This window comes from Marmota flaviventris, chromosome 13 (genome assembly GCF_047511675.1).
Source record: "Marmota flaviventris isolate mMarFla1 chromosome 13, mMarFla1.hap1, whole genome shotgun sequence".
Lineage (NCBI taxonomy): Eukaryota > Metazoa > Chordata > Mammalia > Rodentia > Sciuridae > Marmota > Marmota flaviventris.
Window position 1 is genome coordinate 100,051,394 of NC_092510.1, and position 24,564 is coordinate 100,075,957.

At 46.9% G+C, this 24,564-nt stretch overlaps 1 protein-coding gene across 6 annotated transcripts in view; it reads right to left on the reverse strand.

Annotated features, from left to right (window-relative positions):
- Positions 1–24,564, reverse strand: part of Rapgef1 (Rap guanine nucleotide exchange factor 1) — a 123,846-nt gene that overhangs the window by 61,200 nt on the left and 38,082 nt on the right. The gene's annotated exons all lie outside the window — the stretch shown is intronic.

Sequence of the window (24,564 nt, forward strand, 5' to 3'; positions counted from 1 at the left end):
ACTATTACTACCCATAAACCCAGTAAAGTCACAGGATACAAGATCAATACACAAAAGCCAAAACTGTATTTATTTACAAGAGTGATGAACATTCCAAAATGAAAATTTAAAAGCTCGCATTTATATCATCATCAAATATCAGTTGATGATATTATAATAATATTCATATTCATAAATATAACATAATGTTTATAATATATAAATATAATAATGTATTCATTATTTTATAATTTATTTATATCATTATGAATAATATAATATTTATGAACATAAATAACATCTTATAATATTTCATCTAGATTATCTTCAAAAAGAATAAAATACTCAGGCATAGATTTAACCAAATAAATGCAAGACTTATACACTGAAAACTACAAAATATTGCTGAAAGAAAAATCAATGACAATCTAAGTGAATGGAAGGGTGTCTTCTTCCGTGGATCCAGGCTCACTGTTGTCAGGAGGTTAATACTCCCTGAATGACAGCTTATGGGCCCTATGAGAACCCCAGCTGGCTCTTCCGTAGGAATTGAAATGCTCATCCTAAAACCAGTATGGAAATATAAACAATCCAGAATAGTCAAAGCAGTCCTGGAGAAGAACCAAGCTAGAAGACTCACACTTCTCAATTTTAAAATTGTTAGAAAGCCATGCTAATGAAGACAATATGGAATCAATGAAGACAGATATGTGGATCAATGGACTAGAACTGAGGATCCAGAAAGAAACTTGCACGAAGCCAACTAACTGCTTTTCAACCAGGAAGCCAAGACCACTCGGTAGGGGAAAGAACAGTCTCTTCAACAAATGGTGCTGGGATGATGGAATGTCACATGCCAAAGACGAATCTGGGCCCCTGCATAACACCATTTGTAAAAATGAGCAAGTGAATGAATGCAAGGCCTAACCCAAGACTTGGAACCATAAAACTCTTAGAAGAAAACACTGGAGTTTCTGTGACCTTTTATTTGACCATGTATTCTTAGATACAATGCCAAAAGCACAAGCAACAAAAGTAAAAACAGATAAGTGGACTTCAATAAAATCGAAAACTTATTGTTGCAATGGTCCCATCAAGAGAGTGGGACGATGACCTGCAGGATGGGAGAAAATATCTGCAAATCATACATCTGATAAGGGATTGTATACAGAAACAGGAAGAACTGGGAATATAGCTCAGTGGTAGAACGTTTGCCTGGCATGCATGAAGCCCTGCATTTAATTCCCAGCAAAGCAAAAAGAGCAGAGGCTGGCAGCTTGGAGGTAGAGCACTTGCCCAGCACATGCAAGACACTGGGTTTGATCCTCAGCACCACATAAAATCAATAAATAAAATAAAGGTATTGTGTCTATCTACAATAAAATATTTTTTAAAAAAGAAGAGAGAGAGAGAGAGAGAGAGGGAGAGAGAGAAATTGAAAGAATTCTTACAACCCAACAATAGAGAGATAACCCATAAAATGAACAAAGAACTTGAAATGGGCATTTTTCCAAAGAAGATGCACAACTGGGCAATGAGCACATGGGAAGATGGTCAACACCACAGTTCCTTAGGGAATTGTAAATTGTAAAACCACAGTAAGTTACCACCTCACACCAGGTATAATAAAAAAGACAAAGACAATGCCAAGCATTGGTGAGGACTGGAGAAACTGGTAGCGCCAGACATTGTTGGTGGGTGTGTAAGATGGTGCAGCTGCTTTGGGGTCACCTGAAAGCTCCTCACATAATACCCAGCAATTCTTTTTTTTTTGGCACCAGGAATTGAACATAGGGGTACTCAACCACTGAGCCATAACCCCAGCCCTTTTAAATATTCTATTTAGAGGCAGGGTCCCACTGAGTTGCTTAGGGCCTCAACAAGTTGCTGAGGTTGGCTTTGAACTCGTGATCTTCCTGCTTCAGCCTCCTGAGCCAATGGGATCACAGGTATGTGCCACTTCACCCCGCTGACCCAGCAATTCTACTCCTAAGCATATGCCCAGGAGAAATGAAAACTTATATACACAGATTTGTACAAGAAAGTCCACAGCAGCATTTTTCATAAGAACCAAAAGGTAGAAACAATACAAATGTCCAAATATCCATAAATGAATAAATAAAACAAGCCATGTATATATAATGGGATATTATTCAGTAATAAGAAGGAAATGAAGCACTGACTCATGCCACAACATGGATGAATCTTGAAGACATTATGCTAAGTGATGGATGCCAGTCACAAAAGACCACATATTGTATGATTTCTTTTATCTGAAATGTCCAGGATAGTAGATCTATAGAGACAGAAAGTAGAATGGTGGTTGTGTAAGACTATGGGGGGAGGGTAGGAGGGAGCGTGACAGCTGATTGGATTGGGGATTCTTCTGGTGGGACAAACATCTCCTAAAATTAGAACCCAGTGCTGCTTGTACAACCCAGAGAATTATTAAAAGGATGTTTAAGTGTACATTTAAAATGAGTGAATTGCATGAGAGATGAACTGTATCTCAGTGGAGCTGGGCATTCTCCCTCCTTCTCACCCTTTACCACAATCTTCGAGGGTCTGAAACCATCTTATTAATTGACTTATTTATGTATTTGTCTTCTCACAAGAATGCGAGTGTCCTGAGGGCAGCAGGACATGCCTGTTTTCCCAGTGCTGACACTGTTCCTGACCACAGGAAAGACGCTAAATGACAAATGGGCAAGTCAACCTACCAGAACATGCCCCAGAAAAGAGACTGCTTCTTTTGATAAAAGCAGAGAGAGGTTCTTTGTACAAGAAAGTCCACAAAACATCATCCTATGCATGGAAAAGTAAGAATCTACAGTTTTAAAAATAAAAGGCATTCCATCAAATTTTCCGGGGCAAGGGCAAAAAAACCTCCTCCAAATAGTGTGCACACATGAACGCATGTAGAGATTGATGACAGGGCACTTTGCACCATGGAGCTGCAATTGTAGCCACTAGTATTTCACGTGACTTAATAAGGCCAAAGTCCAATTCCTTTTTGTCACAGAGCTTTCAGGTGGCCAAGCAGGATCAGTTAAACTATCTGCCCTGTGCAAGTTACCCAGGAGCTCGGAGCATGTAGAAGAGGGCAGAGCCAGGACAGTGCATGCTGGCCAGAGCTACGGGAAACCCTTCCTGGGGCCCTGATATAGTCACAGGTCCCCAGGAAGCAGTGCATCTGTCTGGTTGCCTGGACTGGCTCACGAGTCAGGAGGGGCTCTGGGCACCAGCCTATACCCCTGGGACTTAGGGCAGGCAAACTGGGACAGTGTGATTTCCTAGCTCCCTCTGTACCCGCCTTCCACCTCCCACTCAAGCAGGGCGGAACGCATTCACAGTTGACATTCCCACTTTATAGTCAAAATCATGGGATGGTTAACACAGCGTGCACACAGACTGCTTGGGCTGAAATATGTAGAAGTTTCTTCTCTAACTCTTTTGCTGTTTTGTCCTGAAAGTGGGGCTGGAACAACTGTCCTTCTTGAAATGGCTGAGGTTATGTGTATAAATGAGTTTCTGCTTGTGGTGAACGCACGCAGGAGAAACCTACTTCACTTGTGATGCTTTTCTGGCCTGCAACGTGTGGTACAGTCTGGGCAAGGCGGCAAGCCACAGTCTCCAGCTGGCTATGCCATCATGAGAGAAGTGACTAGCACTCAACAGCGAACCATGTGGACAGCATTTTGTGAATACGGATATTCAATAAATTGCACAAGATACTCAACAATCTATTGTGCAGTAGGCTGTGTGTTGGATGCCGCTGTTCAACTGCTGGCTAAGGGAAGTGTCCCAGGCATGGTCCCGGTAGGCGGGGCTCGTCTGCTCTGAGAGTTAGGTGTCGCATCTACATTCTTCACTTATGCTGTAACTTGCAATGTGTTTGCTGGGATTAAACTCATGGTCAGTCAAGGAGTATCTGTAGTTAGCCAAGTGCTGAGCATGCTCAATACCAGACAGCAGTGCTTACCGACCTTTAGCAGGTTGTTCTGTAGCACTGAACACTTAGCTCACTCTCCTGAGTAAATGAGAGCCTTACAAATGCCCCTTCCATTTGCCTATTAATCCACTTCCCTCTCTGATGTAACTTCAGTACCGATCTTACTGCTGCCCCATCCTACCCCTTCAGGGACCAGCCTTAGAGGTTCCCTAAAAGATATGCACATCCCTCACCAGGTAGGCTCGCAGGCCAGGTGGGATGTTGGGTCAACCCACTCATCTATACAAGAGCAGGGAGAGCAAGGCAGACAAAATGGGGATGCCAGGGCAGGATGTGCAGTCTGGTCAGAGCCTGGGGCACGTGTGGGGCTGTGAAGCTGGCCAGACTTACAACCCTGCCTTCACGACCAAGGCAGGCAAGAAAACATTCAGGTCACCAAAACTCCCTCTTGGGACAATGCCAAAGGCAGGCTGGCCTGGATAGTGACCCAGGGACCAAGCAAGGGCAGCTCCATTTGCAAGCTGCAGACTGTCTTGGGGCACAATGGGGAGCCAGTGGCACCATAGGCAGTGCTACGAAGGCACCAACAAATCTCTCCTCAGGGTATTCAGTGGCCACAAGAAGCCAGCACTCGTACAAGATGTAATGTATCAGGCAGAGAAAAGAAAAGAAATTCTTCATAACTGACAACCGCTGTTCAACTCTAGAAATCAAGGGTGGCAGAACCAGGCCAGATTTTGACTTGAGGATCTCTGTCAGCTTCTCCTTGAAATAACAGGTCGGCTGCACATGTATCAGGTGCTTTTCAAGGTCCTTCAAACTATGTGGCTGGGTGATGGAGAAGCACCTTTGTGATGGCCAGCAGTAGCAGGTGGCAGGGGGTAGCAGGTGACATTCGCAAGAACACTGCTGTCAGAGTGATCCTGCTAGCAGCTGCAGACACACACACAGGAGTGCACGCTGACCTGCCCCTGCCCTACCCAGCAACCACTGGGGCAAAAAGTGAGGCTAAGAGATGCCCCTACACTGCTAGAATCTTGGGCAAAGCTCTCCACCTTCTCCCACCGCTCCCTGACTCCTCATAGAGCCACACCTGACTTCTCACAAAAACACACAGTTTGTAAATGTGTCTCTTTAAAGATTTTCTCGTACTAAAATTTAAAAAAAATTTTTTTTTAATCTTTATTTTTTTGGTAGTACTTGGAATTGAACCCAGAGGTGCTTTACCACTGAGCTATATCCCCAGCCCTTTGATTATTTTTTTATTTTGAGACAGGGTCTTGCTAAGTTGCCTAGGCTGGCCTTGAACAGCAATCCTCCTATCTCAGCCTCCTGAGTACCTGGAATTATAGAGTGTGCTATGGTACCCAACTCAAAAACAAATTTTTTTTCCAATTTTTTTATTGCTGCATTATAGTTGTATATAATGATGGGATTTGTTGTTACATATTCATATGTAATATATACACAATATAACAGCATAATTTGGCCAACATCACTCCCTAACACTTCCCCCTCCCTCCCCTCCTCTCATCCTGTGGTCCCTTCCCTTTACTGATCTCCCTTTGATTTTCATGAGATCAGTCCCCAACTTTCTTTTCCCTTTTCCTCTCTAGCTTCCATATATGGGAGAGAACATATGACCCTTGACCATGTGAGTTTGGCTTATTTCACTTAACATAACCATCTCTACTTCCAACTATTTTCCTGCAAATGACATGATTTAATTTTTCTTTATGGCTGAATTAAACTATATTTCAAAACAAAAAATCTAAGGATTTCATATATACACATATACAAAATACAGATGATAATTCAAACCCATGCATTTTCCAGAAGGTTCCACAAGGATGGAATGTCTGTATCTCAGCAACACAGAAGCCATGGTGGTTCCCATGGCTGAGGAACTGACCTCATATTTAACTTAGAGTTTAAACAGGCTCTGAAGGTGGATGCAGGCACTGCATCGACATCCTGCTCAGGACTCATGCTCACCACCCTTGCAACAGTCTGTGTCTGTGTGCAGGGTTTCATCTGTAGACATACAGGGAGGATGCACACCCTCGCAGTGTCCCCTAACAGGAGGCCTGAGTTTAGCTCTACTGACATGTCGGTGCTTGTGCTTTCCACAGATTCCACAATACCTCTTTTATTTATCTGCTCTCCTGCCACAGCACTGTTTTGTTTGCAGAATTCTGGCTTTTGTAAACAATGCTGCTGTGAACATTCTCAGATGTGTCTCCTGGACATGTGCTGGAGTCCTCTGCTGGTAAGACTGCTGGGTTGTAGGACATGTGCTATATTTAACCTTGTAGACATGGTCAGATGGATCCCCACAGAGGCTAAGCCACTTTATAGTCCTCCTAGCCAGGGGAAGAGACACAGGTGCTCTACACCTCTACCAACACCAGATATGCAGGTTTTCATGTGTGCCTTGTCCAGCCACAGGAAACAAAAGCCCATCTTCACAGCCAAGTGCCTCAAATTGGCAAACTGGAGTATCTTACTGTGACCTACAAATGTGTGACAGCAACCTGAAAGGTCAGTGGTGAAAGCCCCACTGCTGCTTGGAAAAGGCCAGAGGCTCCAGGGGACTCATCTGCTCATCACCTCTTCACTGACATGGCATCATAAACGATTTCTGCATACACGCTCCTAGCTACCAGCCACAGTCAGGTATTTGGAAAACTGGCAAGGACTGCAGATCCTCCACCTAGAGAGAAAGGGGAGGCCGGGAGGAGGCCTGCTCACACATTTGTGTCTCAGCAAAACCCCAGCAGGGGGCTAGGGCTATAGCTCAGCAGTAGAGTGTTGGCCTTGCATGTATAAGGCATTGGGTTGATCCTCAGCACCACATAAAAATAAATAAATAAATATATTGTGTCCCTCTACAACTAATATATATATACACACAAACCCAAGCAGGACAAAACCACATGAAGACCCCACCTTCTTCCAAAGTGGTCTGCCAGGTGCTAATATTTCATTCTTAGATCTTCAACTCACCCCTCAGCTAGGCCTAACCACCATCTGCCCGTTACTGACAAATGTACATTTCAACCAGCCCTCTTTTAAATGTCACTTGCAGCAGCAGCTGGGATCCCAACTTAGCAGGGGTTTCTGTCAGGGCTTAATTTAATCACAGGATGGGCAAGTCTCTACACATCACCCACACAATGGACCACAGAGTCAAGGTCATGGTGGATGACACTTTGAGGCAATTCCAAAATGACTGCAGTCAATCTGAGAAACTCAGGGACAGATAATATTTGCTTATCTAACATACACTGGGCTCAGAGCTGTAGCCCTGGGAGGGGTCTACAGATGGCACACTTAATCCGCATCTCCCACTCTCCAGGTGCGTCACAACACTATAGTACAGAAGTGACTTGAGGGTATTGGGAAGAACTGTAATATGTGGCTTCTGGATTCCCTAAAAGTATGTTCACTTGTCTAATACCTTATGGACTGCAACGTTAAGGCTGAAGGTGAGGGTGGGTGGAGGGGTTGAGAGCACTGCAGTTAGCACAGGGCTGCAGAGCCAGGCAGTCTAGTTTAACGTGAGCTTGGCCACCTCCCTGGGCCTCTCTCTCTCTCACTTCTCCTCACCTACAGCAGAGATATTTAACTGCAGACCAACTTCCTCCTGGAGTGGTAGCTGAGCGTTTCATAGACAGCAGCCGTGACTGTCATCTGGTAAAGTGCCAGGGCTCTGCCAACTCTGAATAAGGCAAAAGCTAAAAATAGTCCAGTCAAGTAGAGCCAAAAGCAACCTGGTGTTTCATTTTTTTCTTAAAAATTTCCACATTAAAAGATTCTCTATGCTACTTGGTATAGAACTATTCATGTTAAAACAGAGGCAAAACAGTATTTGAAGTTCTGCAACACCAAAGGCTCTCTGACAGGGAACTCCATTCATATTACCCTTTGTTCATCAAGTCTACTGACACCATGGATGGTACTAATGAAAACGCTACTTGTACCTTTTTTTCTTTTTCAACAACAAAGATAAAACAATCTCATAAAAATCCAAATGCTGAAAAAATAGAACAGAAAGTGAAAATCCCTCATAACTCCCATATGGCAGAGCTGAATTTTTGTTGTTGTTGTTGTTTTAGGTGCTAAGGATGGAACCCAAGGCCTGCTAGGTAATGCTCTATCACTGAGCGACATCCCCAGCCCTTTTTATTCTTGAGACACAAGATCTCCCTAACTTGCCCAGGCTGGTCTTGAACTTGCAATTCTTTTGTCTCAGCATCCAGAGTTGCTGGAATTACAGGTGTGGGCCACTGTGTCTGGCCTTTGTTTATCTTTTCATCTTAATGACCACTGTGAGCATTCCCCCTGTGAGTACACCCAATGGCTGAGGTAGACCATACCACCAGCTTTCAGTCTCCTAGCTGAATTGACTCTGTCCTCGGCTCTCCAGATAACACTGTACTGATTCACACCCACATGCCTGCCTCTGTGCTCTTGTGCAACAAGACCGACTGAGAACTAGAACTGCTGGGTCAAAGAGGATGAGCACCCAAAGTTCAATGAGAGGCTGGCAAGCTGCCCTGTGCCAGGCTGGGCTGGGTGCAGTCAGCAGCGAGGCTCCAGGCAGCTGCAGAAGAGGTCAGGTACAGGGCGCTGGCCCCATAGCACCCTACTGCCAATGAAGAAGCTAGGCTGTGCCTGGGGTTAGGGCTCCAATCTGACAGAACCATCTTGCTTGTATATGCATAACTGGTAAGGATCAAAAATACATTCAGAATTGGAGATATCTTATAACAGCTGACACCCAAATGGCTGATAAGCAAACATAAGGTGCTCAACTGCATTTGTCATCAGGAAACCAGGCATTAAAAACCCACAGAGGGCTGAGGTTGTGGCTCCATGGTAGAGTGCTTGCTTAGCACATGTGAGGCACATGTGAGCACCACATAAAAACCAACAGAATAAAGGTATTGTGTCCATCTACATCTAAAAACATATTGAGGCACTTCTCCCACAGCTTCTTGCTGATAGCCACGGCTACCCTTATAGACCCTCAGTCTATAAGACAAGTACTGGAACATTCTGCACAGCACTGTCCAAGGGCCTGCATGTGGCAGGAAGGGGGATCAGGCAGGTTCACACATGAGTCCTGGGCAGCACTGTGACTGGCTGATCTCATGGAGGAGAAAGAAGCTAGCCACAGAAAGGTACATGCACATCCATTCTGTTTACATGAATGCAGAAGCAGGCATCACCAACCTATCATCTGGGGTGGAGATGGTGGAGGAGGGCCAGTGACGTGGGCCACAAGACAGAGAAGCAGTCAGTTGGGGGCTTCTTGGTCTGCAAGCTGGTTTCACTGACAGGTTCAGTGTTCTCCATACGATAGGCATGGGCCAGCCTGGACCAGGAGTAATGTCAGTCTCTCCAGGGGCTCAACATAATAAGCTCACTGGGCTCTCCAGCAAGTGGCACCTTCAAAGCCAAGGCTGTACCAGAAACTACAGTGATACTTTGGTTTCCATCTATCTGTCTTCCAACTTTCAGAATTCAGAGAAGAGAAAAAGGGTTCTATTTACTGTCCCCTTTAGGCCCCAAAGAAGATAAGTCTTATTCATTTTGTACTCTGGCACTTAGCCCAATAATGAGCATGCAGGGGGCACAGTGAGTGCTTGCCAGGAAACACACAAAATTGACGAGTGAATACTACAACACCAGTAACTACACACTCCATCCACCAAAGGTGATGCCTGATCAGAGGTGGAGAGGAGACAGTTTATATCATTTTTAAGGTCATTCTTCCAAGTACTGGCAACACACAAGGAGTAGACAACTCACTTGGGAGTTCCTTTGGAGGGGTGCTTAGATCTGGTCAATTCAGTTAACAGCATGTTTGTTGTTCAAGCCCTTGCAGTGAGCAGATGAGAACTGTCTCTTCCACCCTCTTCCCCTAAGTCTTTAGAGGATAACAGGCTCTCTAGGCCAGTACTAGACAACAAAAGCTCAATGAAAGCCACAGGTGCAATTTAAAAATACTTTTAGTTAAGCTGGGCATGGTGGCACATGCTCATAATCCCAGTGATCCTAGAGGCTGAGGCGGGAGGATTAAGTTCAAGTTCAAGTTCAAGACCAGCCCTAGCAACTTAGCAAGACCCTGTCTCAAAATAAAATAAAAAGTGCTGAAGATATAGTTCAGTGGTAGAGCACCTCTGGGTTCAACCCCCCAGTACCACCAAAAACAAAACAAAACAAACAGACAAAAAACAATCAAAGAAAAGAAATAAAAAGAAGAAAAGGTTTTAGTTAACAAATATCTAAAATATTACATCAATAGATGATTTATATAACTACCACTGATGAGTTACTGCACCTTGCTTTTCTTCCAAACTACACTGGTGTGGATTTTATACTCCTGATGCCTCACCCACATGGCCACTGCCAGCTCTAGAGCAGGCAGCTCTAGCCCTCAGCTTCATGCCCAGGAAGTTCCTGCCCACTCCTTTGATTTCTTGAAAGAAAGTGGCTGGAGCTGGGTTGGATTTAGCTGCTTCCAGGCCGTGGACTGAGGGGGTGCAGCTGCAGAATGCAGGCTGCTCGGCTCCAGGCCAGAATTCCTCCCCACCACATTCCACCTGCGCTCCTGCAGGATCTCAGCCCAAATGGCACCTGGTTAGGGACAGTGCTGGAGGAAACACTACATGAGACCTAGGCAAAGGCTGAGAAGCAGCAGCCTTCTGTTGTCAACAGCAGAACCCTCAAAGTCTCAGCTTGCCAACAGTGTGAACTGATTTTCTCTGAGGCTGGGACAAAGAACACTGATGGTGGCTCTCCCACCAGGTGGTACTGCTGGGGATGTGAGTTGAAAGGAGCCATGCTGAGCCCCCCACAGCCCAGGACAGCCCCACAACCATGCCTTACCTACCCACATCTCTGATGGAAGCCAAGACCCCTCAGTGTAAAATGGCAATAGCTATCCTGACTTCACCAGGTTGTCAGAAGGCTGGACACTGAACTCCATGTGAAGTTACAGCACGGTAAGCATGGTGGTAAGCATTTAGTACATACCACCTGCTGTAACCCAAATACTCCATTTCAGGATAAATGCCACCAGTGAGTGAACAGCTACTACTTCTTAATAAAGAAGGTTTAAAAACTGAAGGAAACTTTAATGACTTTGGTATCTGATAGGACTTAAGTAGATACTAACTTTGGGCATGAACAGAGCATGCATGACCTCCTGGGGAGCCCCTGCCCTTCCTATCAGAGTCGCCTCTGAAGACACCAACCTACACCAGGCCCTTCCTCAGCCTCATTCACCTCCTGACAAGCAGGAGCCAGCCAGTCATGAGGAAAGAGGGAAGAAACGGGACAGAGCTGCCGTGGAGCCCAGAGGTGGGCACAGGTGGGGAGCCCTCCACACTCCCCCTCTCCCCAGCACAGGAAGGGAATGGTTCTCATCACCATCCACAGATGAACAAAGCAGGTCATGGGGAGTCAAGGACCTTGGCCAAGGTCATATGGTTAAACCCTCTTCCCCCAGCAGACTCAAGATGATGTACTAGCAGGTGTCTGAGACTCTCAAAGTCACTGTCCCCATGGCAGCCTGCTCCAAGGAAGCATTTCTTTCCTATTACTGGGTGGGACTAACCTTGAGGTTAAAACCACAGGCTTCTGGAAATGTGAATGAATCATTGCTCCAGCTTCATTTCCAGAGACAAAATGAAAAAACAAGAGATGGTAAAACAGAGCTTATTTATTCTGAGTAACCACACTCACCCCACCACCGTAAGCACAGCACAGGCAGGGCAAAAGCACTTGGGGTCCAGATAACACAGGAAGCACAGTATGCCTGATCTTTGTCCCTGGGGTGGAGCTGTCTGGAGCAGCCTTCTCCCTTAGGATTGTTGTCAGGTCCAGGCAGGAGAGGTGGAAGCAGCAGGTCACTCCAGAACCCAAACAGCCCTCGCCGGGGTCACCACAGCCTGCCCCTTCAGCATTGGCCACCAACAAAAGCTACCTAATGTGGTGCAGTGAGGCCAAACAGAAACACAAGAGCTCGCAGGTGCAGGCCATGGCAGCGCCTCCCTCCACCTCTGCAGGGCTCACCTGGGGACTCTTAGGACTGGGCTGTCAGGCCACCCCTAATGTTCCCATGAGAAACTATATTTTCATTTGTCAGTGAGAAAATGATTCATTTATGTGCTTCCTGAGTAGCAGGGAAGGAGCTGGGAGCCATAGTCCCAGCACCAGGGAACCTTGCAATGAGCTCACCAGGAGAAGAGGAATGTGAAGGGGCAGGGGCCACTGTACAGTCCCCTCCTCACCATCACTCAGGGCAACTGATGGTGTCATATAAGGCAGGGCAAGCACTGCGAGGCATCCTCAGTCACTCACTCCACATACACCAAGATGCCACCCACTTACAAGGTGGCAGGGCAAGGAGCCACCAGCTGAGGACTGGGGTCCCCCTAGACAAGGCCAGGCCAGCTCCATCCTCAGTCATGGACAAAGGTATCAATTAGCCTCCCACAGATGCTCCTTCGACACATGGGGCAACTTCCACACAGTATTTAAGTGCTCTGAGGGCTGAAAGAAGAGACATCTGGTCTCAGTGCTGGTGACCTCACCAATGCTCTGGCTCTCAAGTTTCAGCCACAGGTGGTCTAATAGCCCATCAGCAGCTCTTAAGGACTCAAGAAATCTTGGGACAAAAATATGAAGCCATGCCGGTTCAGGCAAAGCCAGAATATCATTGACTTAGAGCCTGAAATCCCACCCACTTCCTCCCCAGGCAAGTGCATGGGTCCCCTTTGTGTGCTGAAGCCTCTGTCACACATGCACCTGCCTCTGATAGAGCAGCAGCAGCTAGGACCACACCCTGACAGCATGCATCCATATCCGAAGGCCTTGCCCATTTCACCCTGCTGGTCCTCAGGGCATCCCATGCCCTCACTTCACAGGCAGGGGAGCTGCGGCTGAGGACAGGAATCCAGAGTGGGGAACACCCACGGGTAGTTCAAACTGGGCAGAATACAAGCTCAGGAGGGAGGGCTTCATGCCCATGTCAGTGTTCTGTTCTGACAAGCCAGCACCTAATACGGGCAGGCACTCACCTCGAGGACCACCAGCTGTCCCCACAGCTCCCTACCTGGATGGCACACGTCCCAGTAGGTCCAGCTTCCCATACCCCTCTTTAAAGCCAAAGCCTGTTTGTTAGATGTGTTCATAGCCTCTATCACTAGGGAAGCAAGTCACCTCAAGACCAAAGGAAGACTTTTTGGCCAGTGTGGCTTGTAAAAGTGATTCACCCCTCTCAAAGAGCAGAACCAGATGGCGGGGCCCAGCAGGGGCACACAGAGGGCTGGCTGTTTGGCACCTGGTAAATCACTCAGGCCTAGAAGGAAGAGGCCACAATCACACACTGGCTCTCCCAACTGGGGGCGTGGGTGGTCGTAGGTGGAGCCTGACTCATTTTAAACAATGGGCTGGGGAAGAACTTGTACTTCAGGGGTGCCTGGAGTTGGGAGGTTGCTAAAAGAAGCAGGGACAGGGGTTTTCCTAAGTCAGAAAGGCTCCATTCTCACTGAATTTATACCTTAACCATCTGGGATCAGTGATTAATAGGCTATAATACCGATTAAAAGGCTCATCAGCAATGTGGTGTTTTTTGCTTTGTTTTGTTTTAGGGTATTGAGAATTTGAACGCAGGGATGTTTTACCACTGAACTATACCCCTAGTCCTATTTACTTATTGAACCCAAAGGCACTTAACCACTGAGCCACATCCCCACCTTTAAAAAAATATTTCATTTAGAAACAGAGTCTTGATAAGTCACTTAGGGCCTTGTTAAATTGCTGAGGCTAACCTTGATCTTATGATCCTCTTGCCTCAAGACTTCGAGCGACTGGGATTACAAGCATGTGCCATCACACCTGGCCCTTTTTATTTTTTTATTTTGAAACAGGTCTTGCTAAATTGCTAAGCTCAAACTTGCAAACTTCCTGCCTCAGCCTCCTGAGTTACTGAGATTATAGGCGTGTACCACGGTGCTCAGCAATGTGTTCTTACGAGATAGCCATCCTCTCTCCTGGCCCTAATACTCCTCCATCTCCTTCCAAATTATCTACCTCATCAAGGACAGTGCTTCAGGGAAAATCCAGGGGAATCTTTTCTTCAAAAACTTGCCTGGGCAGTACTCAGCAGGTTGAGGCAGAGAGCCCCAGCGTTCTGGACAATGTGGGGAGACCTCATCTCAACAAAATCCCTCAGGTGCTTATCTGAGAATCCTCAGGGCAGGAACTGGCATGCTGCTGGAGAAGGGGGGTCTGTTCTCCCTCAGCCGCTGTACCCTTTATGTCTCCTATTTTAAAACAGCCAGTCTTCCCACAGAAGGCAGGCTCTGCTTGTCAGAGGGCCCACATAGGTCAGAGGAAGGCAGATACCTGTCTTCTCCAAGCTGGGAGTTTGGCATCTTGCTCAATGAAACAAAGTTAAAAAATCAAATTCAGGGGCTGGGGTTGTGGCTCAGAGGTAGAGTACCTGCCTACCGCGTGAGGCGCTGGGTTCGATCCACAGCACCACATAAAAATAAAATACAGGTATTGTGTCCATCTACAACTAAAAAATAAATGTTTTTTTTTTTTTTTAATATCAAATTCAGGCCCACCCCCTGGGTTGAATACAGCTTGGCTGAGCTATTTCAACCAGCCCAGACCTGGGGATTTGCACAGCAAGTAGCTGTGGAGCTGAACAGAAATATAGACCCTTCCTACAAAAGCTAAAGGGAAGTAGAGCCATGCCTGTGGAGAGAACCGAATGCTAACAACACAAAAAGGCTACTTTTGAGAGATCCAGAAAAAGTTCACAAGCGAAGCCCTGAACTGAGTCCTCCAAACAGAGTGGATCTGGCTGTGAAAAAGAGGAGGCTCACCCAGGTCTGGGTCTATAATCCCAGACACTTGGGAAGTGGAAGCAGGAGGATCACAAATTTGAGGTCCACTTGGGCAACTTGGAAGACTGTCTCAAAATGAAAAATACAAAGGGCTGGGATGTAGCTCAGTGGTAGAGCACTTGCCCAGCACACACCAGGCTGAGCGGGGTGTGGAGTTGGGGAGATTCAAAGCGGCCCTGGCCACCTGGGGCCAGTACTCCACTGCTAACCTTTGCTACAGTAACACCCACCGGCAGGTCCCCAAATCAACTCCACAGCTTAAACTATGAAGTGAAACACAAGACGCCAGAGGCACCCAGGTGGTATAGCTGAATTCTTGAGACTTACTTCAGCCATAACTGGCTTGAGACAGCTCTCCCTTTTCCTGGACTCAGAGGTGCTGCTGCAGGTCAGGGTTGGTAGGGACCACAACCTTTGACCAAGTCACCATGATGCTGGCTGAGCTTCCTGGGCAGGTCCTGGAACTGAGGTGAAGGCAAAGGGGCGCCATTTCTAAGGGAGAATTAGCTTATGGGAAGTTATCATGGTGTCCAAAGACTTTAGACCATGACCAAGTCACAAAGGATTTAAATTCTTTTTCTCTGGGTTATTTTCTGAAAAACCAGTGTCCTGATTCTCTCATCTGACAGAGCAAGGGCTGGGCCTTCGATGATAGTTACTGTCTCCAGCTCTCCAGCCCATCCGACAGGGGACTCCTGACTCTACTGAACCTGGGTTTTCACAAACCTGCAGGAGACTGCAGTAAGCTGGCTCAGAAGACAGGGTCTTAGGAAGAAAGGTAAAGCTGCTACAATATTCCGAATCTCAGCTGAAGAAGAGGGTGGGTGTGCCCAGTACAGCAAGGGCACGTGGAAGGAGACACGCCGGGGGAATCCACCCCACCTAGGATGAGCCTCTCCTGCTGGGGAACAAACAAATCTGTGCCCAGCAGGCCTGCATTACCGACATCAGGGGAGGCTATGACCCATCAGTTCTAGCCACCAAAGTCCAAGTGACCAATCACCCCAGCAAGGAAATTCAGCCAACCCAGGGGTGTTCTGAGCCTGTGCCACTCAGAACACCAGTCAGAGTAGGTAAGTGCTTCCCAAAGACCTGCTGTGTTTTGGCCTGTGTGATGACATGTTCCATCCAGAGTGGAGGAACAAGGTTTGGGCTACTCTTCCTCCTGCTGAACGACTTACTTTTACATAGCTGTAGTGTTTGCTTAACACCTACTCTGGGCTGGGGAAAAAATGTGCCTTTTGCCCTGGAGTAACTGCTTGGCAACAGTATTCTCCAGAGGGGAGGACAGTGGGTCAGAAAGACAGGGTGTTGGGTGAGAGGGTGTGCACACACCACGGGCCTCACAGTCAGAAGAAAGCAGATCTGGACACAACCTTTGTGTTAATCTGGGAAACACAAAGCATAAACAGTGATTTTTAATGCAGAATTTCTAAAAGGGAGAAGGAGATGTTAACCCAACCAAGCCAGGTGGCCTCAGGTTGGTTCTGCTCAGGAACAGGCCCAGAGCTTGCAGTCTGGGGCCAGATTCCACTGCTGACCTGACCTGTGGATTAACTGTATCCTCAGTAGAAAACAAAGTAACTTTAAAGTCCCTCCAGCATATTCTAAAATGATAACCACATTTTACATTTGAGATGGAAAACCTTGAGATTTCTAAACAGGAAAACACAATCAACTGGGAAAATAAGCAGCCCCGAGCACAGGTCCTCTGGTCTGAAGAAAGCAGGACACGCCTGTCCATGAGGACCCCCACCTGTGCGGGGTCACAACAGCTCCTTCCTTAGGGAGGGAAGCAGGAGGAAGGGCAATGCCACAGTGTTCAACGGAAATTTCCAAGAGCCATCAAGAGACCATGAAGAAAATCTGCTGCTTTGTTCTCTTCCAGGAAGACCGGCCCTGGGTGTAACCACCATGGCCATATCTTCTAAAAGACAGCTTTCATTCTGTGACTGGCGTCTCCAGTCACCGTGTCCTTAGAACTAAGGGATCCTTGGCTACAAAGACATGCAACTCAAAAGGACCAGCAAGTATGCCTGTAGGCGCACAAGAGCTGTGGCTGCAGCAGCGAATGGGTATGGATACTTTGAAGAAGCGCATTATGGAGCCAGAAAGTATGCACGTTTTTTGAGGCTACCTTTTAAAGCACATTTGGTTCTAATTGTCTTTGCAAATTTAAGAACTACCACAGAGCAGGGATTGAAATATGTCTACTTTCTTTATAATAATATTTTTGTATTCTTTGTGGCGGGGGTTGAGCTTAGTATTTTTAAATTTTTCATCAAAACAAAAATATTACTACAGAACTCTGTGTCCTGAAGCTTGAGGAAAGTCTGGATTGCTTCAAAGGGCTGCTTGTCACTTTATCTTCAACATGAAGTTCTGAGAGCAGAGAACCTAAACCAACCATGAAAAAAGGCTAATTCTAAAATGCTAAAATAGTAGGGAGGGGAGCGTGGAAGGAGTAGATGAACTCTAGATAGGGCAGAGGGGTGGGAGGGGAAGAGAGGGGCAGGGGGTTAGCAATGATGGTGGAATGTGATGGACATCATTATCCAAAGTACGTATGAAGACATGAATTGGTGTGAACATACTTTATATACAAACAGAGATATGAAAAATTGTGCTCTATGTGTGTAATAAGAATTGTAATGCATTCTGCTGTCATGTATTTAAAAAATAAAACCAATTAAAAAAATAAAATGCTAAAATAGTATAGTCTGTGCATAACTGTAATCCCAGCAACTTGGGAGGCTGAAACAGGAGGACAACAAATTTGAGGCCAGCCTCAGCAACTTACAGAGACCCTGTCTCAAAGTAAAAAAATAAAAAAGGGCTAGGGATGTAGCTCAAGGGTAGAGCACCTCTCGATTCCAGCCCCAGACCATACATACACACATAAATAAATAAATAGCTAAAATTCACAATTGCTTCTTTCCAGTCTTACAGAGCACTCTCAGGTTTTAAAATCCTAGTCTTTTACTCAAGGAAATCAACCTGACATAAACATGAGCTCAGACCTCTGTGTCATAAACTGGCCCTAGGCCAGCTCCCCAGTGTGCAAAAGGCCACCACTAATGTCCCTCTTCCTCAGGAACCAAAGAATCTGGATCTCTGAATTTAGTTCAGGAAACAACTCATCTATACACAGTTGCCCCATCTGCCAGCCAGGACCTAGCAGGAGCCTGGGGAGGTGTGGGTGTGGGTCAACCCTCCTCTGAAAGAAAGATCCCCTGGGTGGAGGAGAACAGTGGAAGGAAGTAGGGGAGGCAGGCAGATGGGCACAAATACTCAGAGGGTCAGGGAGGGCAGGCATGAAACACATCAGGAGTGATGACTGTGAAGCTGGGCCAGACTCCCAGCCTAATCTGGGGAAGCAGGGGCCTCCCCAGCTAACACTTAAACTTTGGGATGGGCTTCTCAGCAGGCTCTTGAGAAATGGTTTCTAGGGAGATGCAGGGACCTGAAAGTGAAGCAGGGTAGCAAGGCAGTCAAGAAAAAGCACGCCTTCAGGCCTCTCCATGGGCCACAGGTGGGCAGGGGTATGTGGCCTGAAGAGGGCATGCCTGAGTGCATGGAGAGGCAAGAGCACAGTGAGTCAGGCGTACCAGAGAGCTGGTAGAAGCTGTCCTGGGAGGCCAGGGCATATAAGCGCCAGCACGGCAATGGGGCTGCATGAGTCCTACTGGGTCAGGAAGCCTCACAGCCTCCCGAGAATGCTACATCATGTGGTTCTGGGGTGCAGGATATGCTTCCTTCTCTGCTGCCAAAAGCGCTAATTCAGAAATCTAAATACAGTATCCAAGGCGGAAGCCTTCCACCCAGCCATCTTTCCTCCAACCAAGCGATCCCGTTGTTCCCAACGTTCTGGTGATGAGATGCCTAGCCAAAAATGAATTCTCCCAACTTTGTCTTAAAGTACAAGGCCACAAGGCTAAATCCAAAGCGTGTCCTGGGACACCCCCTGGGGGGAGGGTAAAGAAGAAGAGTGAAGGTGAGCAGGGCCCATCCCTTTCACACTGCGCTCTAGCACTAGCCTGCAACGTGGGCAGCACCCACTGCCAGCCCTGCCAGGCAGGCCATCTTTCATCTTTCTAAAGCTCAGAGAAAAAGACCAGGTCCAAAGCTACACAACAACTGGGAAAGCCTGAGCATAGACACTACTTGGCTGAGTATAAGCTCACCGAATATTCCTGACACCTAAGTCAGTGACCACGTCTTTTAGGTGGGCAGGTGCTGGGTAGATGGCATGGCAGTACCATGGAAGGAAAATAATAATAAAAAAAGAAAGCCATGGACAGGAAAGGGCTGTAAGAACCTCCCCCTACTCCAGAGGAAAGAGAAGGGCAGTGAGCAAATGAGGGCCTTCAGAGTACCCCCACAAAGTGGCCAGGAATCCGCAGGGCAGCTGACTCCCCAGGTACCATGATGAGATCTCCAACATGGGAAGGAACTTTGGGAGTGTAACTGCTGAACAATCACGGGGCTTCACTCAGCTTCCAATGGAACCCCTTCCTTCCATTGGTGGTGGATATCACTGGGTGATACAGGGTGGCTGATATAGGGCATGCAGAACTAACTGATAGCTGGAACCAAGTCCTTTTGTTCTGTTCCAAGGTTGCCAGTTGGCTAGGACTAGATCTCAAGAAAGAAGTGAGCATGGGGTCACCACCACAGCATTGTGCCAGTCTGGGGACACTGCAATACAGTTCTCATCCCTGAAATGGGAGGAGACCTGGCTTTCAGTGGTGTCAAGCAGGCACAGCACCATTTCCCTGAGACTCCTTTCTCATCTGGAAATTGAGAGCATTAGGTTATGCCAGTGGTTCTTACTGTGGTCCTGAGCCTACAGCAGTCACTGCCCCCGTGAAAGGACTTAGAGATGCACACTCTTGCACCACCATCGATCAGAAACTTAGGTGGGCTCAGCAATTGATGTGACCAAGTCCTCTAGGAGACAGGGAGCCCACTGGGTCTGAAGCCTAGCCTTGCTGACCCTTTCCACCCTTCCCTACATGCCACACTGCTCCATTATCCAGCAAATACCTGCCAAATGTCTACTATGCACTAGGTACTCAGGACCCCCGGGAATAACCCAAGTCTGCCCTGTGGTGGGCCACATGCAAGCTCCATTCATGTGGAAGGGCACATGGCTTGTTTGCTAGTTGGTCACTGTATAAGTGGCCCAGCTGTACTTTCTAGCAGCTCTCATCTTCAGCCATGATCTTCTTCCAAAAATTACTGTACTTTTTTAAAAAAATAAGGCACTCATGGGCTGGGGATGTGGCTCAGTGCTAAAGTGCTTGCCAAGTGTGTATGAGGCTCTGGGTTTAATCCCCAATATTCTGCATACAAATGGAAATGCAAGATGCTCACATAAAATGTCACTGCATCGCTATTGATGAAAGAAACAGGTGTGCATATGGAAAGAGGGTCGTCTTGGGGATGGAACCCAGGGCCTTGTGCATGTGAAGCAAGTACTCTACTACTGAGTTAACACTCCCAGCCCTATGTAGGCCCAATTACCTAAAAACAAAGTCAACTAGAAACATTCTAAAAAAATTATAGAAAAGAGTATCAGAGATGACATTTCTTTCTCCTAAAACTATTTTAGTGCTCACAGTTTCAAAGGTCTTGAATGTTATTCTAGGCACAAAATAACAAACACCAAGTGGCATTTTTAGCAATCCATTTTGCTTCAGGAGTTGTACACAGGAAATGCAAAAGCAAAAACAAAAGCTAAAATGCTCTACCCTAAGAGGAAAGACGCAAACTACCATAATGCTAAAAATGGGACTAAAATGACCCCCCTCCCTTACACTGAAGGGTCCTGCAAAAGGCATCTGCCAAGAGCTCTCCCTCCTCTCTCCCACCCAGGCAGGCTGGGGAGGGTACAGGAGGCGTGGCCACAGAAGGCAAACAGCGGTCCAGCTGCTACAGAGCCCGACCGGAACAAGAGTCTAGGTCCGCTCCAGCCCATCTTGCTCACTCCATGTCAAGCCCCTGTTAGAACCACACAGGGGTTTGAGCCCTTGAGTAAAAGCAAAAGCCAGAGTTTTCACACAAGCCGCAGTCCATCTCCATGAGTTAAAACAACTAGCCTAATAATCGGTGCAACACACTCACAGCGGCTTCTGCTCAGAAGTAAGGTCAAAGAGAACCACAAAGCTAATGTGAAAAGTTACAAAACAATTCACCCAATGGCAAGTCTTCATTTAGGCAACGAGAAACACATAATCAATAGACAGTCAAAGCAAGCGAGGTCAGAGTGCAGGACACAAGCCCGACTGTGACTGAGCTGCAGCTGGTTGGCTCTGAGTTTACCAGGGGCAAGTTTTATCCCTTAGAAGAAAGTATATGAACCCAAGAGAAGATGTAGCTTTTCCCAGTACTGCTTCTCGAGGCAGATGTAAAGTAACTGTGAACCGAGTCTTCAACTTTCATTTTACAAAATCTACAATGTTCTTAAAAAAAAAAAAAACTTTCAATACAGGGCTGGGGTTGTGGCTCAGCGGTAGAGCACTTGCTTAGTATGTGTGAGGCTCTGGGTTCAATCTCAGCACCACATAAAAGTAAACAGGATAAAGATGTTGTGTCCGTCTACATCTAAAAAATATATTTTAAAAAACCCTCAACATCTATACCTCAGGAAAAATCAATACTCCAATAAATTCATATTAAAGATATTTCTTGGGGAAGCTAAATTATTAATATAGCCCAGAGTGCTGTTTTCAGGAACTACAATTAACACAGAAATAACCCCTGAAGAAACTGATGCCATAACAGAAGTCTGCTTCCACCCGCCTGTTTCTGGCAGCAGCGATGGGGGCGCAGTAGCCCACTGCCCAGCCCAGGCACCACCATGCAAACATCAGCCACGGGCCACAGGGACACTAGGGTTTGGTGTTACTGTTTCCCCTGCTTTTTATGAATGAAACAGGGTAGGTCTGGAAGGACAGTCACTAGACCAACAGGCTACAGGACACTCAAGACATCAGAAATCCCTCCATGGAATGTCATCATGAACATGGCCTCACACTCTGCAAGAGGGGCCCCTGAAGTTCAAGTGAAGAAAGCAGGCCCTGACGGGGATTCACTGGCAAGAGTAGTTCATGAGCAATGAGTGAAGGGGTCCTAAGGTCCCCAGGAGCCACTGTCTTGGAGCTGGGGCTGACTCTTGGGAGGACAGTCAGGCTAGCCTACCCGCTGCATGTCCCTCAGTGACAGACTGGAGCAGTGGTGTGCAGGGTCCCCTCCTCCACTGTGTTCAGGGCATCTCCTTATGAGTGGCTTGCCAGAAATACTGTGTCAGTGTCACATGTGGCTTGGCCCAGTAAGAAGAAAAAGGGAACCAGAGATTTAGAAGCTCTTCAAAACAGAGATTCAGATGTTCCATCCAGGTGGTGTCACATTAGGGCTTGGGTTAAACCTTCCCTGGTGCTCAGCTGAGGGAAGAGCACCTGGGGCTGAAATTCTGCAGTCACTGGCTGGGGCTCTGCTTGCTGCAAAGTCTGACTTCATCACTTGCGAGCTCTGAAAGCATGGACATCAAATCTCCCCTCCTCATTAGCAAATGGAGGCAGGACACACTAAGGCTGCTGAGAGTAGTGAGAGAGAGAATTCGCAGTCATGAAATTAAGCTTTTTTGCACAAGTGCCTTGTTCCTTTACATACTTCACAAACAATTACCAAGAATAGGGATATTTTTTCCTATCATTCCACTGATCAACTTCATTAAATTTAATAACTGATGCCATAATTTTATCTAAGCTACCATCTCCATATTCCATTTGTCAAGTAACATAATAATTTTTCTTTTTCTTTTGAGATGTGCGTGATCTGCCTAAGTTGTCCAGGTCCCAGTAATCTTCCCACCCGGTCTCCCAAGGAGCTGGACTTCAGGTGCATTTCACTGTAATGGCTAAGTGACTCAATAATCTAAGGACAACTTTTTTGGGGAGCGGGGAGTAAAAAATGCTGGGGATGGAACCCAGGGCCTCCCCTCAGACATGCCAGGCCAAGTGTTCCACCACTGAGCTTCAACCCCAGCCCCAAGGACAAGTTTCAAGGGGGAAATACCTAGTGCAGGTTCCCAGGGTTGACCAGGGTTTTTTGTTTGTTTTTACTTTTTAGTTGTCAATGGATCTTTATTTTTATTATTTATATGCAGTACTGAGGATCGAACCCAGTACCTCACACATGCTAGGCAAGTGCTCTACCACTGAGCCACAAACCCAGCCCAGGATTTTTATAATGTTAAATATGTAGCAGTGACACCTGGCAGTGACCTTCTTAAAGGCTTTGTTATTGCTGCATAACGAAATACCACAGATTGAGCAGCTGGCAGTGGCCACCTGCCTCGCAGGCTCTGGGGGTCAGGATCCCAGCACAGCACAGTCAGATCTCCCTGAGGCTGCAGTCAGGTGCTATGGGCACAGCGCTTGCCTGTAGGTGCCACCAGGGAAGGGTCTAAAAGTGATTACAGGAGACCAAAATGTGCCACCTGAAACAGACTTCTTTGGCAGGTTTATTCTGACTCACAGACCACAGTAAAGCTCTGTCTTTATGGAAGAACTTGGCACCCATAAAGAAAAGCTACACTGGTAAAGGGGTACGCTAGGAAGCTGCTCAGACTTCCATGGCCTGAGAGACTCTATAAAGTAAGCAGGATTCCTCCCTCACCCCGACAGGAGCCCTAGCCCTGCTCTTTCCTGAACAGCACTTCTCCCGGTTCTGCCTGGTGGGACGCCTGTGCCTGCCTAACTAAACATGGTTTACTTCTTGCTGATCTGTTTTATGTCAATTTAATCGTAGTGCCATCAGGAAACCTACAGGGTGGAGGGAAGCCATTTGTCTGCCCCCTACCCAGAGAGGATTAAGGGCCCCAGCCCTTGCTGGTTGAAGGATGGAAGATGCCCTCAGCTCAAGAATGTCTCCAGAGTGAGTCTGCTGGCAAGATAAGCTCAATAACCTCACCCTGGGAGTGACATCCCCTGCCTTCCCCACATTGGAGTCATAGGTCCTGTCCATACTCAAAGGGAGAGGAATCCCACAGAGGTATGGACACCAGGAGGCAGGAATCAGAGACCACACGGGCATGGCCACCTTACAACTGTCCAATTGAATCAAACTTATAATTAAATGCAAATAAACTAATTCCACCCCAAAATTTAGATGAACGGAATTGGTTTACAGACTACATGGCCCGTGTCCTTGAGACTGCACTGTTAGTAACCACAGGACACGCTGTGGGAGCTCAGGACAGTCATCACAGGGTCTTCCCCACTCTCTTCCTGGTGTGCCTACTACCATCACTGGGATCTCGGTGGCTCTCAGTCCAGGAACATCACTACCTGCACAGTAAGCCTGACCCACCCTCACCCCCTGGACTGAAGGAACATAGCATCGGGTGGTCTCCTGAACCCCAGGGCCAGTGGTGCACAGACAGAACAAGAGACAGATAGAGGGTAGAGGTGGGTTAAGTACTTTGGGAGACCACTTTCATTTCCACTGATGAACACCTGATCCCAGGAGAGAAGCAACGATTTCCTCAGCCCTGCTCATCTTTTAAGGTGCCAGTATCTCACTCCCTGCTCTGACTTTGGAGGAAGATAGCAATTTCCTTCACACCATAGTCCCTAAATATAAAATTAATTCCTTTATTTGCTCTACAGCAGAGGGCTGCAAACTTTCCTTTTAAAG